Raw genomic sequence first — 13,174 nt, forward strand, 5'->3', positions numbered from 1 at the left:
ATGTTATGACAGTTATGACATCATTATGTTACTAAGCAATAGGAATTTTTCAGCTCCGTTATAATCTTAAGGGACCAGTTTTATATGCAGTCAGTCATTGACCAAAATGTTGTTATATGGTGCACGACTGTTCTTATTTGATTAACTTCCATCTTTGTAACCCACTTCACTTCTGCCACCGTATCCTTTTCCACATCAATGTCTTTCTCATCCTACTTGGGCTCTAAAACCTCTATACTATTAATACATGGATTATTTGAAGGAGGATTTATGGAGATGATCTTGGACATCTTAATCTTAATCATACAGACACAGTATAAATATTCTAAGACCTTAACATGTATCTGGTTTTGCTGCCTAGAAGAGGAGGCTTGTACAGCACCTGTTACTCACTTTGCTTATATACTTGATACCCTGGTCTTTGCATTTAGTAAATACCAGCATAAGAACCTGCTCGTGCTTTACAATGCCTTAGGAACATTGGCAGATTCAGTAGGACATCATTCAAACAAACCAGAATATATTCAGATGCTAATGCCTCCACTGACCCAGAAATGGAACATGTTAAATGGTGAAGATAAGGATCTCTTCCCTTTACCTGAGTGCCTATCTTCAGTTGCCACAGCACTGCAGTCTGGCTTTCTTCCATACTGTGAACCTGTGTAAGAGACAATGAGGAAAACTTGCCCAAGCCATGCTAAACAATGCTCAACCAGATCAATATGAAGCTCCAGATAAAGATTTTATGATAGTGGCCTGGCTGAAGGACTTGGAGGCAACATTGAACAGCTGGTAGCCCAAAGTAACATCCTAACACTAATGCATCAGTGGATGCAGGATAAAATGCTAGAAGTTCGACAGAGTTATTTTGCCCTGTTAGGTGACCTCACAAAAGCTTGCTTTCAGCATGTTAAGCCTTGTATAGCTGATTTCATGCCAATACTGGGAATCAACCCAAATCCAGAATTCATTTCAGTCTGCAACAATGCCACATGGGCAGTTGGAGAAATCTCCATTCAAATGGATATAGAGATGCAGCCTTATATTCCTATGGTGTTGCACTAGCTTGTAGAAATCATTAACAGACCCAACACACCAAAGACATTGTTAGAGAATACAGCAGTAACGATTGGTCGTCTTGGTTACGTGTGTCTTCAAGAGGTGGCCCCCATGCTACAGCAGTATGAAGACCCTGGTGCACCTTTCTGAGAAACATAAGAGACAATGAGGAAAAGGATTCAGCATTCTGTGGAATTTGTACCATGATCATTGCGAATCCCAGTAGTGTAATCCAAGGTTTTATATTTTTTTGTGATGCTGTTGCATCATGGATTAACCCAAAAGATGATCTCAGAGACACATTCGGTGTAAGATCCTTCATGGATTTAAAAATCAAGTAGGCGATAAAAATTGGAGGCATTTCTCTGACCAGTTTCCTCTTCCCTTAAAAAGAGCGTCTTGCAGCTGTTTATGGTGTTTAATACACTTAAGCTGCAGTCCCAAAATTAGGGGTCCTTCAGTCTTGGAGACTATGAGGGAGCCTCTGCACCCAGGGAAAATGCTACCCTTTACGGGGGGAAGGGTAAACCGGTAGGGAATACACTACAATCTCAACCCTACTGGAAGGGGCAGGAGGGAGGTGTTGCTGTCACTGTATTAGGTTGATGTTGGGAAATGTTTTAACATCTGGAGCCTTTGTGGGTTGAAATATGTCTCCAGCTACAACTCTGCACTGGATCTGAAGAAGCAAAAAAAAAAAAAAAAAAAAAAAAAAAAAAAAAAAAAAATCTGTTCAGTCTACTCACAAAACAGCACATTGTGGAATATTATGGAGAATTGTACCAAAACAGGAACCATATAAATGATGCATAGGGACAAGAAAGAGGAACAATTCTATAGCGCACAATAAAGGAAACCTAAGAATGGGAGTTACAAATAGTAAAGAAGCTTTTTTCTTTTTTTATTTTTATTTTATCCAAGTTTTCCCACATGATGGGGCTTTGTTTTGCATATTGATGAAGAACTGCACAAACAGAACTAATATAGTTAAAATCAGCTTGCCTTCCCATAGTAGAAGCAGGTTCTTGGAAGTTACAATTTAAGGTACCCCAAAAAAGTTGGAAATAGAACAAAACAAACATGAACAATGAAGCACCCTGTGAAATGCCAAATGAGTCACTCCTTTTACCTTTTTTGGGGTGTGCAGGCTGGGTGGAATAAATGGGGCTTGGTATATCAAACTAAAGATGACATCTTAATTTTGCATTGAACATTAATGTAGCGGATATAATTTGATGGTTGCACCTCATTAGATTTAATTTCTAGGCCAATATGTTATTTTTTAAAGTGCAGTTTAAGGGTTAGGCATGCTTTCTGGCTCATAGTGGTTGAAAGTAATTTAAATTAGTGGGGAAGTAGCATGCTTGCATCACATAGAGTGAGACTGGTATTCATTTACCTATGTTGCAGCAATTTGTGTTGCAGTTTACCAATTTAGTGTAGCCCTGCTACACTAAATTGTTCCTTCTTAAGATTTGTGGGTTTTATTTTCATTAAGAATATAGATATATAAAGTACTGTAGTTTACAGCTAGTCCTTGAAATATCTTTTTTAGGATCTGTTAGGAATAAGATTGATATTGCATTGTGTGTAACCTGCACAATGTGGAAAGCTGATATACCTGTGCAAAATCTTTGCCTCTGTGCTGTCAGTGTGATGTGCTTTCTGCATGGTTATATACTACTCATGATTCTATCAAAACTTCTAAAATTTAAATTACGTGGTAAAAGATGTGTAAAAGGCTGCGTAAATGTCAGTTGGCACATAAAGACAATTGTAGAAGTTGAAAAATGATTGCTGTATTTCATTGTTTTATCCCCACTCAACATACTGCCTTCTAAGCTTTCTTTTTTTTTGTTCAAAGCATGATCTTAAAGATATGTTTAAGTTAATGGGTGTAATGCAGGGTTCCTACGCTGTATTTTGGTGCATGTTGGTGGCCCTCTGTGCCGTAGATATATGCACATAGGTTGCAAGTGAAAAGCTACAGAGTGAAAGTTGGTTTGGATCCTCTTCATTTCATTTGTTTAGCTTTTCTGTTATTTTTCTCTACTTACATGTATTCCTGTGAATAAATCCTTGTTAAGTTAACCCTTAAAAAATTAAAGGTACTGTTTAATACTTTTCACTTAGTTTTCTATACACATTATGACATAACCTATTTACAAAGTAAGTTTCTAAGGTATCACGTGTCATAATAGCAAGCTGCAAGTAACTAAAAATGTGATGCTAGCATAGATGTGGTAGTGGAGGGACAGCTTATAGAAAGTTGAGATGGTCCTAATGTAGGTAAATAGAAATCTCAAACTGATATTGATACTTTCAGGTATGCTTTGACATTGAGTTACAAAATTTGAACGAATAGAAGGGAGCTACTCCAACTCCAGTAGTGAATCTTCCATGTACATTTAATTATCAGTATAGATCTTTTTGTCCTATTAGTATAACTTTTATGTGTGAAGAAAAGTTTAAATGTATGAAATGTAGTTGTTGTGATTCTTTAAACATATTTTTCTTCATTCAGCATTAATGTTTCTTATAGATTATGTTACAATATGAAGTTCAGTTCAATAATTCTTGAGCTTCTACTATGCTCCAGGCATACTCTTAATTTCTGAGGACACTGAGGTGGATAAGGCTGTCCTTGTCCTTAATTAGTTCAAAATCTTGTTTGATAGGCAGATAAATTATAAACACATGATCGTAGTATGAATTTATAAATGATTAGTATGCATGTGCTCTTGAAATAACAAAAGGAAAGTGTGTGTGTGTGTGTGTGTGTGTGTGTTGGGGGGTCATTCAGAAGCTTTTGAAGAGGAAGTTAACTTGTGAGTTGAGTGTTGAAGAATGAATGCAAGTTTTACCAGTTGGCCAAGGAAATTAGATGGTGAGCATTTTAGCATACGGAACAGCATGTACAGCATGAGTATATCACAAAATCATGATGTGTGAGAGGAACATCAGCATTGCTGAGTATAGGGTATGGGGTAGAGGGTAGTTGGAAATGACCCCAGGGAAGTAAGATGGTGGAAAGGAAGGAAAATTCAGTATCTCAAACTGAAAGGACAAATGATATTTATAAATCAGATTTTTAAAATAAGAAAGATATAACATTAAATATTATAAATATTTCTGTATCAGATCTTCATACACCCCACCTATGTATGAGACCATGAACAGAGTACTTTTTTTCTGAACATTTTTTCTCATAAAAATGAAGTTACTGGATTACCTAAACTCCTTTTTGATCAAAGCCTGTGTTGCAGAGAAAAAGTCAGTGAACTTAAAAGTAATTTGTTAATAAACAGAGTAGGCGGGGTGCGGTGGATCATGCCTGTAATTCCAGCACTTTGTGAGGCTGAGGTGGTAGGATTGCTTGAGCCCAGGAATTTGAGACCAGACTGAGCAATGTAACAAGACCCCATCTGTACAAAACACTAAAAAATTAGCCAGGCATGGTGGCATATGCCTGTGGTTCCAGCTACTTGGGAAGCTGAGGTGGGACGATCACTTGAGTCCAGGAGGTTGAGGCTGCAATGAGCCATGATTGCGCCACTGCACTCCAGCCTGGGTGACAAAGTGAGACCCTGTCTTAAAAAAAAAAAAAAAAAAAAAAAGAACAGAGTGTAATATGTTCCTTTTACCTAGCATAGTACCTGGCATAGAGTAGATGTATAATGGGTAATATTTTTGGAGAAAATATTGAATTCTGCGATTTGGATCAAGTAGCTATTATAAAATTGTTATAGTTAATGAGGACACTGAAGCTAAGAGTCTTTCACTAATTGAATGAATTTTAGGAGTTGTTGAAGTTGCTATTCTAGCCTGAATAAGTAATTAAACATTTTTCAATTTAGGTTATTTGGTTTTATTGTCCCGTGGTGATTATAAGTATTGCTTTCAGGCTCTTCAACTTCTAGTGGCATTTGTGTGGTACTTCCGCAATCTTTTATCCCTTTCCTGGTCTTGGGAGTCAGGCAACCTGTATTAGCAGAAGCTGCCAGCTTGGTAGCTTAAGTTGGGTTGCATGGAGACACAGATAGGAAAGTTGGTCTGTGGAACCTCTTTCTACCTTTTAGTACATGGTGAAGGAGAAAATAGCATGATAACATTAGACCAACCATTGGGAAACCCAGATTTCAGCCGTAGCTGAATAAGTAGTGTCTCATATGACCACAAAATATTCCAGGCTTATCTTGTATTTTCCCTGCCCTAGCCCTTGAGTCATCATGTCTCCAAGGAAGATTTTTATTGGAGAATGAGATTTAGAAAGCAAGATCTGGGGTCTAGGTGTGTTCGTTGCTACTGAGGTGTAATTACTTTTAGTTGTTGTGGCAGACAGAACTGACAATTATATGTATACACACACACTTCTCTTCTATATTTATTTCTGTATCCATTTCCATATATATTAAAGACCAAGAGCTCACACGGATACCTTTGACTCCAATCAAATGCCACAGAATTTGTTCTAGCCTTTCTTGTTATTTTTAAGCCTTTTCTCAGAAAGTGAGAAACTTGGTTTCTCAACCACAATATATTTACTTAGTTATTCAACACTGTGTGTGTGTGTGTATAAGGATTATAGTATATATTCATACATAGTTATAGATATAGTATATATAGTATATTATATACCATAACTATACTATATTTATACTATATTATATACACACAGTTTCAGAATTGCTAACTTACACCCTATGAAAAAGATTCACTAACTTACAATATTTGTTTAGCATTTTTTTTAAACCTTAACCTTACAAAATACAATAAGTACTCTTTTCCAAGTTTACTTACATTAGTTCTTTTAGTTCTCAATCCTTTCAGCGTGATTGTATTATTCATTTGTAATACTTTTAGGTTCATTTGTTGCTGTTTGTATTTCGTTTTGGGTTCTGCCCACATCGTGGTTTATTTAAAGTACTCATTTATTTCATGTTACTTCATAGAGATCTTCCCTTTTCTTCTTTTTAAAAAAATATTTTATTTTTAAATTTTAACCTATGTATGTATTTGTTTGTTTATTTTGAGACTGGGTTATGAGACTGGCTAATTTTTGTATTTTTGGTAGAGATGGGGTTTCACCATGTTGCCAAGGCTGGTCTTGAACTCCTGGGCTTAAGTGATCGACTCGTCTTGGCCTTCCAAAGTGTCGGAATTACAGGCGTGAGCCACCACATCTGGCCGAGATCATCCTTATTCTTTTTGTACCGCTGTATACTACTTATTTTGTAGATTGTGCATTGTTTATTCAATTACTCTCCCAACAATGGGCATCAAGATTGTTTCCAATATTTTACAGTTATAAACTGCCGTAATGACTATGCTAGTGTAGAGCAGTATTATTTTTGTAATTTAGATTAAAAAACACATCTACCACCTTACTTGTGTCCATACCAGCTCCTATTCAGTTGTGTAGAAACTTCTGCATATAAAAGTGCTAGTCAGTATTACTATATGAAAGTTGCTATGCATGGTATTCTATTTTCCTAGAACATTCCAGTGACTTTCTACTCTTACCTAAAGCTTACTGGTAAATCTTAAGTGCATTGATTAATAAATCTCTGGTATTACCATAATCTACTCATAAAATCATCCTATGATATTTTTATTACCACCTCCCCCAAAGTATAATGTCCTTAAGATATGAAATTCTGCAGTAAAACAGAACAAAAAGAAAAGCTTTTAAAAAATGTTACTGAAACTTCATTTGATGTAATATACAAAAATGTGATGGGGCTGTCCTCAGGTTAAATGGGCACTGATGGATGCACTGTAACTTGACTGGTTTGAGGACAGAAAATTGAACCTAAAATAAGGAAATTCTGACTGCTAAAGGAATTGAGGTCACTCAATACATTCATTTTCTCTCATCTAACAAAAAGACTACACATACCACTAATGCACTTGGCATTTTGATTTATTAAATATATATGTTAACTGAAGTCTGCCACCCACCGTTATAATCAGTATAGCTAAAATTACTCATCTGAAGCCTGTGAAGGCTGAAGTAAAAAAGTAAATTTTAAAAGGCTTAAGTAAAGTCCAGTCAAGCAAAACTTGATTTGAGCTTACTGCTGAGGTCTACAACATATTACATTACTGCAACCATTAGAAGTCCCACCAGTCACACCTGACTCTTCTCCTTTTTCAGGTGCTAATGTGCTTCTGTAGTGGCCTATTTCTGTTTCAGCCTTTGTAAGGCATCACAGAAAGGAAGGAACAAATATTTAAATTATAGAAAGTGAATGCAGTAAGTATAGGATTGACTCTAAAACAGTAGAAACAAGCCTAATTATAGCATTTGAGAAACAGGGTGTATTTGTTTTCTCTGGCTGCTGTGACAAATTACCACAAATACAATGGCTTAAAACAACACACTGTTTGTTATCTTACTATCCTCTCTAGCTTACAAGTCAGACACATGTCTCTGCAGGCTGAAATCAAGATGTCAGCAGGGCTAGGTGCCTTCCTGGAGACTCGAGGGAAGAATCCATTTCCCTGTCTTTTCCACCTTCTAAAAACTGCCTTTGGTTCATGACGTCCTTCCTCTGTCTTCAAACCGAGCAACACTGCACCTCTTTGACCATTCTCCTTCTGTCTGTCTTCTGCCTCCCTCTTCCATTCTGAGTGATTATTATACATTGGGCCCCCTCAGATAATCCAGGATAATACCTCTATTTTAAGGTCAGCTGATTGGCAACCATAATTCCCTCTTTGCTATGTAAGCTATCATATTTACAGGGATTATTCTGCTTATCAGGAAAATTATTTCATTTCTCTGAAACTCCTGTTTTTATTGTAGTAGAATTCTTAAAATATTTTGAGAAGCCATAATTTTAGCATGGAGACACGCCAAAATGAAACAGTATTTGTTTGTGCCTTTTGAAAGGAGCTACGTGCTTTCCTACTCATTTCTTCCTCTTTATTTCTCAGATTTTGAATTTATACCTGTTTATTTTTAAAGTTCCTGAGTGTTAAGGTAGGTTTGTTCCAGGGAAGGATAGAGAAAAATCTAAGATCATTTCTTGAGAGCAGAAGAGAAATTTGTAAAGAATTGAGCTATAGCTGAAGTCTACCCTCTCTGGTTAATAATTCACAGGGAATACAATGATGAACAGACTTTGTTTTTTAAAGTAATAATTTTGTTTCATAGGGTATTCTTTGTGAAGAATTTATGTAGACATATTCACAGAGCCTTGTTCTGTTTTCTTGGTCTGGGAACCAGTATATTTTAAGGAAGTTTCTTCTGTACAGTGCCTGTATTCTGGTGATGTTTTGTAAGCTTGTTTAAAGTTGGTCACTCTTACCACATCTGGCCATTTGAGTTTTACAGAGAGTTAGAGTCATGGCCTGAGCCTATTTTCCAGAAAGATTTTTTAAATTTAATTTTTATATATTTTGGGAATACAGATGCAGATTTTTCACATGTGTATATTGTGTAGTGGTGAAATCTAGGCTTTTAGCATACCCCTCAACTGAATAATGATCATTGTACCTATTGGTAAATTCTAAGCCCTCACCTCCTTCCCATCCTCCTACCTTTTGTAGTTTCCAGTGTCTGTTATTCCACTCTGTGTGTCCAGCTGTACCCATTGTTTAGCTCCCACTTATAAGTGAGAGCATGTGGTATGTGACTTTGTTTCTGAGTTATTTCACTTATAATAATACCCTCTAGTTCCATGTTACTGTGAAAGACATGATCTCATTCTTTTTTATGGCTGAGTAATATTCCATGGTGTATGTGTATTTCCCACACTTCCAGAAACAGTTTACCTGAAATCTCTCGGAGTAGGAATTTTTGGGTGTCACAATAAGAGTCGGAGATAGGAACACTGGATTAGAAGTCGGGATGAGTGTTAGTCTGGATTTATTTATTTTCACTAAATAGGTTTTGGGTACCTACCAGCTAGTAACTTTAAATAAGATAATGGCATTTTTTTAACCCTTCCTGGAGAATTTGTTCCATTATTCTTTTAAATCTGGAAAATGTTCATATTTAATTATTATATCCCCTCCATTGTTTCTGTGCCCCTTTTCTAGAACTTCTAATAATTGGCTGTTATATCTCTGTTGAGCCTCTTTTTCATTTTCTCTTTGTTTTCATTTATTTTTTAAACCTTTGTTCTTTTACCTTTTTTGGCCTTTTTTTTTTTTTGAGAGATTTCATAGAGTTTATTTTTAAACCAGGCAATCACTTAACCCTTTATGGAAATTTCAAATATATTCACTTGTTATTTTCTGTCTTTTTTTTTTTTCTTTCTTTCTTTAAGTAACCATCTTACTGGGCGTTAAGTGGTATTTTATTGTGGTTTTGATTTGCTTAGTCTCAAATGAGGTTGAACTTTTTTGTGTGTTTATTGTCTATTTGTATATCTTTAGAGAAATGTTTTTTCAAGTCCTTTGCCCATTTAACTGGGCTGTTTGTGTTTTTGTTGTTGAGTTGTAAGAGTTGTTTGTTTTCTTGATACCAGATTCTTATCAAATGTGTGAATTGCAAATATTTTCTCCCATTCTGTAGGCTTCTTGATAATGTCCTTTGATATACAAGTTTTTAATTTTTATGAAGTCCAGTTTATCTATTTTTGTTGTCATTGTTTATGCTCTTAATGTCGTATCAAAGAATTCATTACCAGTCCAAAGTAAAAGTCACAAAGACTTATCCTTATGTTTTTGTTTTGTTTTGTTTTTTAAAAAAGTCGGGGTTTTGCTATGTTGCCCAGGCTGGTCTTGAACTCCTGGACTCAAGCAATCTGCCTGCCTTGGCCTCCCGAAGTGCTAGAATTACAGATGTGAGCCACCGCACCCAGCCTCTTTGGTTTTTTTTCTGAGAGTTTTATGGTTTTAGTTCTTATATTGAGGCCATTGATCCATTTTGTGTTTTTGTATATGGTGTGAGGTAATGATCTGACTTCGTTCTTTTGCCATTGGTTGACAGTTTTTTTCTTTCACCATTTTAAAAGTGCCATCTGAGACCAGGCACAGTGGTGCATGCCTGTAATCCCAGCACTTTGGGAGGCTGAGGCGGGTGGATCACCTGAGGTCAGGAGTTTGAGACCAGCCTGGCCAACATGACAAATCCTCATCTCTACTAAAAATACAAAAATTAGCCTGGTGTGGTGGCGGGCACCTGTAATTCAAGCTACTTGGGAGGCTGAAGCAGGAGAATTGCTTGAACCAGGGAGGTGGCAGTTGTAATGAGTGGAAATCGTGCCACTGCACTCCAGCTTGGGCAACAAAAGCGAAACTCCATCTCTAAATAAATAAATAAATGCCATCTGTAGCCGGGTGCCATGTCTCACACCTGTAATCTTAGTACTTTGGGAGGCTGAGGCAGGCAGATCGCTTGAACTGAATGAGAATGAAAATATATTTTATCAAAATTTGTAGAATGTAACTAAAGCAGTGCTTAGAAGGAAATTTATAGTGATGAATACTTGCATTAGAAAAGAAGAAGGGTCTCAAATCAGTAATCAAAGCTTGTACCTTAAGAAACTAGTAAAAAATCAAATTAATTCCAAATCAAGTAGAAGGAAGGAAATAATAAGGAAAATAGAGATTAATGGAATTAAAAGCCCAAAAGTAATTGAGAAAAAGCAACGAAATTGAAAGGTGGTCTTTGAAAAGATCAATAAAATTGATAAACATTTAGCAAGACTGACAAAGGCATAGTGAAACAAAGATTACAGGGTTGAAGGAAAAAGATACTGCTACAAACTCCACAGACATTAAAAAGATAATGAGAGAAAACTATGAGAAATTAAGCACATAAATTTTTACTACTTGAGTGGACCAATTCCTTAAAAGCACAAACTACTAAACTTCACCCAAGTTGAAATAGATAATTTGAATAGCCCTATTTAGAACCATTAAACAATTTACTCTGTGGAAAAAAAAATTCCAAAAAAGATCTCCTTGTCCACATGGTTTCACTGGCCAATTTTACCAAACAATTAACGAAGAAATAACAGTAATTCTACATAGACTTTTCCTGAAAGTAGAAGAAAATGGAAAGAGATCCCCAATTTATTTTACAAATCCAGCAATAACCTCACACTAAAACCAGACAAATAAATTATATGAAAAGGAAACTGCAGTCCAATATCCCTCATTAACATCGTAGTGCATGCTTGTAATTTTATGTGGCTTCAGCAGCCATTTCAAATGCAAGTTTAACTTTCTAGTGCCAGAGGCAGAGGCAGGCCATAGTCACCCTTGACACAGTTTCCAGTTCTATACTACACCCAAATGACAAGCTGGTTGCCAGAGGTAAGAATTGAGAGGCATGACTCCTGCCTAGCAGACAGCGTTCTCTTTCCCACAGCTTGCATTAAATGGACCATTCACTTATTTGCTGATGAACTTAAAGTGACCACACCCTATTTCCCAATAATACTAGTTGCCAAACTCTCTTTTTCTCTCTACCTGCTTGTGCTCCGCATGTGGCCTCAAGGCATTCCCTGTATGCTTCAAGTTCTGTAAGTACTTAAAAACTCTTAAATTTTCACATTGTGTGTGTTTCATTGAAGCCATGTCCACAATCTGACCCATAACTGCAATGCCTGCCCTGAAGCGATCCATGCAAGTGAATACCGTATGAGCACTCTTTTGTCTGGGCCTCTGGTGGCTGCTGGTGACAGTAGCTCCCAGCCTGTGTTGACAGAGAAACTTGAAGAGTTTTATTCAAAATAAAGATAGTCTTAAAAGTCTTAATATAATGTCAGCATATTGAAACTAACATGTAAAAACAAAACAAAACAAAAATATAATGTCAGCAAATTGAAACCAACATGTAAAACAATGAAACAAAACAAAAACCAAACACTATTTGCCAAATGGGCTTATCCTAGGAATGCAAGGTTGAAAATCGATCAGTATAATCTATCATGTTAACAGTCTTATGGGAAAACAAATCCTAACAATTGTTGGAGAAAAGACATTTCATTTAGCAAAATATAACATCAATTAATGACCTTTGCAAACTAATAGAAAATAACTTGACATCTTCAAAAAACCTACAGCTAACATTATGTTAATACTTAATGAAGAAAGATTAAATGCTTTTCTCCTAAATTTGAGAACAAGACAAATATGTCCATTCTCACCATTCTTATTCAATGTAGTTAATGAAGTTCAGCCAGTGTTATAAGCCAAGAGAAAGAAAGAAAAGGGATTTTTATTTTCAGATGACATTCTCTACGTGGAAGACTCAACATATTTAAGATGTCACTTCTTCCTAAATTTATAAAGACTTAATGCAATTTTTTCATCAAAACCCTGGAAATACTTTTTTGTAGATATAGACAGGCTTGTTCTAAAATTTATATAAAAAAGCAATGGAACTAGAGTAGCTTACACAATTTTGAAAAATAAGAATAAAGTGGCAAGAATTACTCTACCTGATGTAAAGACTTAATAGTTACAGTAATCAAGAGAGCGTGGTATTGGCAGAAGCATAGACACATAGATCAATGGAACGGAATAGAGAACCCTGAAGTAGACCTACACAAATATGCCCAAGTGATTTTTGAAAAAGGTTTAGAGGCAGTTTTAACAAATAGTACTGAAACAATTGGATATCCATAGGTAAAACAAAGTAAAACAAAATAAATCTCAACCTAAACCTCTCACCACCTATTAAAATTAATTCAGAATGGATCATCGATCATATAAAATGTGAACTATGAAACTTTAAAAGAAATATAGAAGAAAATCGTTAGGAACTAGGGCTAAGCAAAGAGTTCTTTGATATTAAAAACATAATCCATAAGAAAGAAATTGACAAATTGAACCTCATTAAAATAAAAAATGTTTGCATTGCAAAAAACTCTATTAAGAAGATGAAAACAAGCTACAGTGTGGGAGAAGAACTTTGCAAACCATATATCTGACAAAGTTCTCGTGTCCAAAATATCTAACAAACTCTGAAGTTGAACAATACAAAATATCAGCAATTTAATTAGAAAAGGAGTAAGAGACTTTGACATTTCACCAAAGAGGAGATATGGATGGGAAATAAGGACATGGAAAGACATTCATCATAATTAACCCTTAGGAAATTGCAAATTAAAATCACATTCTATACACCTATAGAATGACCAATATAAAAAAT

At 35.7% G+C, this 13,174-nt stretch overlaps 1 protein-coding gene and 1 pseudogene across 5 annotated transcripts in view; both read left to right on the forward strand.

The window, feature by feature from the left end:
* The window catches only part of CCSER2 (coiled-coil serine rich protein 2), a 189,891-nt gene that overhangs the window by 61,913 nt on the left and 114,804 nt on the right, over positions 1-13,174 (forward strand). The window lies entirely within an intron of this gene.
* LOC117974664 (transportin-1-like) lies at positions 12-3,166 on the forward strand (annotated as a pseudogene).

This window comes from Pan paniscus, chromosome 8 (genome assembly GCF_029289425.2).
Source record: "Pan paniscus chromosome 8, NHGRI_mPanPan1-v2.0_pri, whole genome shotgun sequence".
In the NCBI taxonomy this organism is placed as follows: Eukaryota; Metazoa; Chordata; class Mammalia; order Primates; family Hominidae; genus Pan; species Pan paniscus.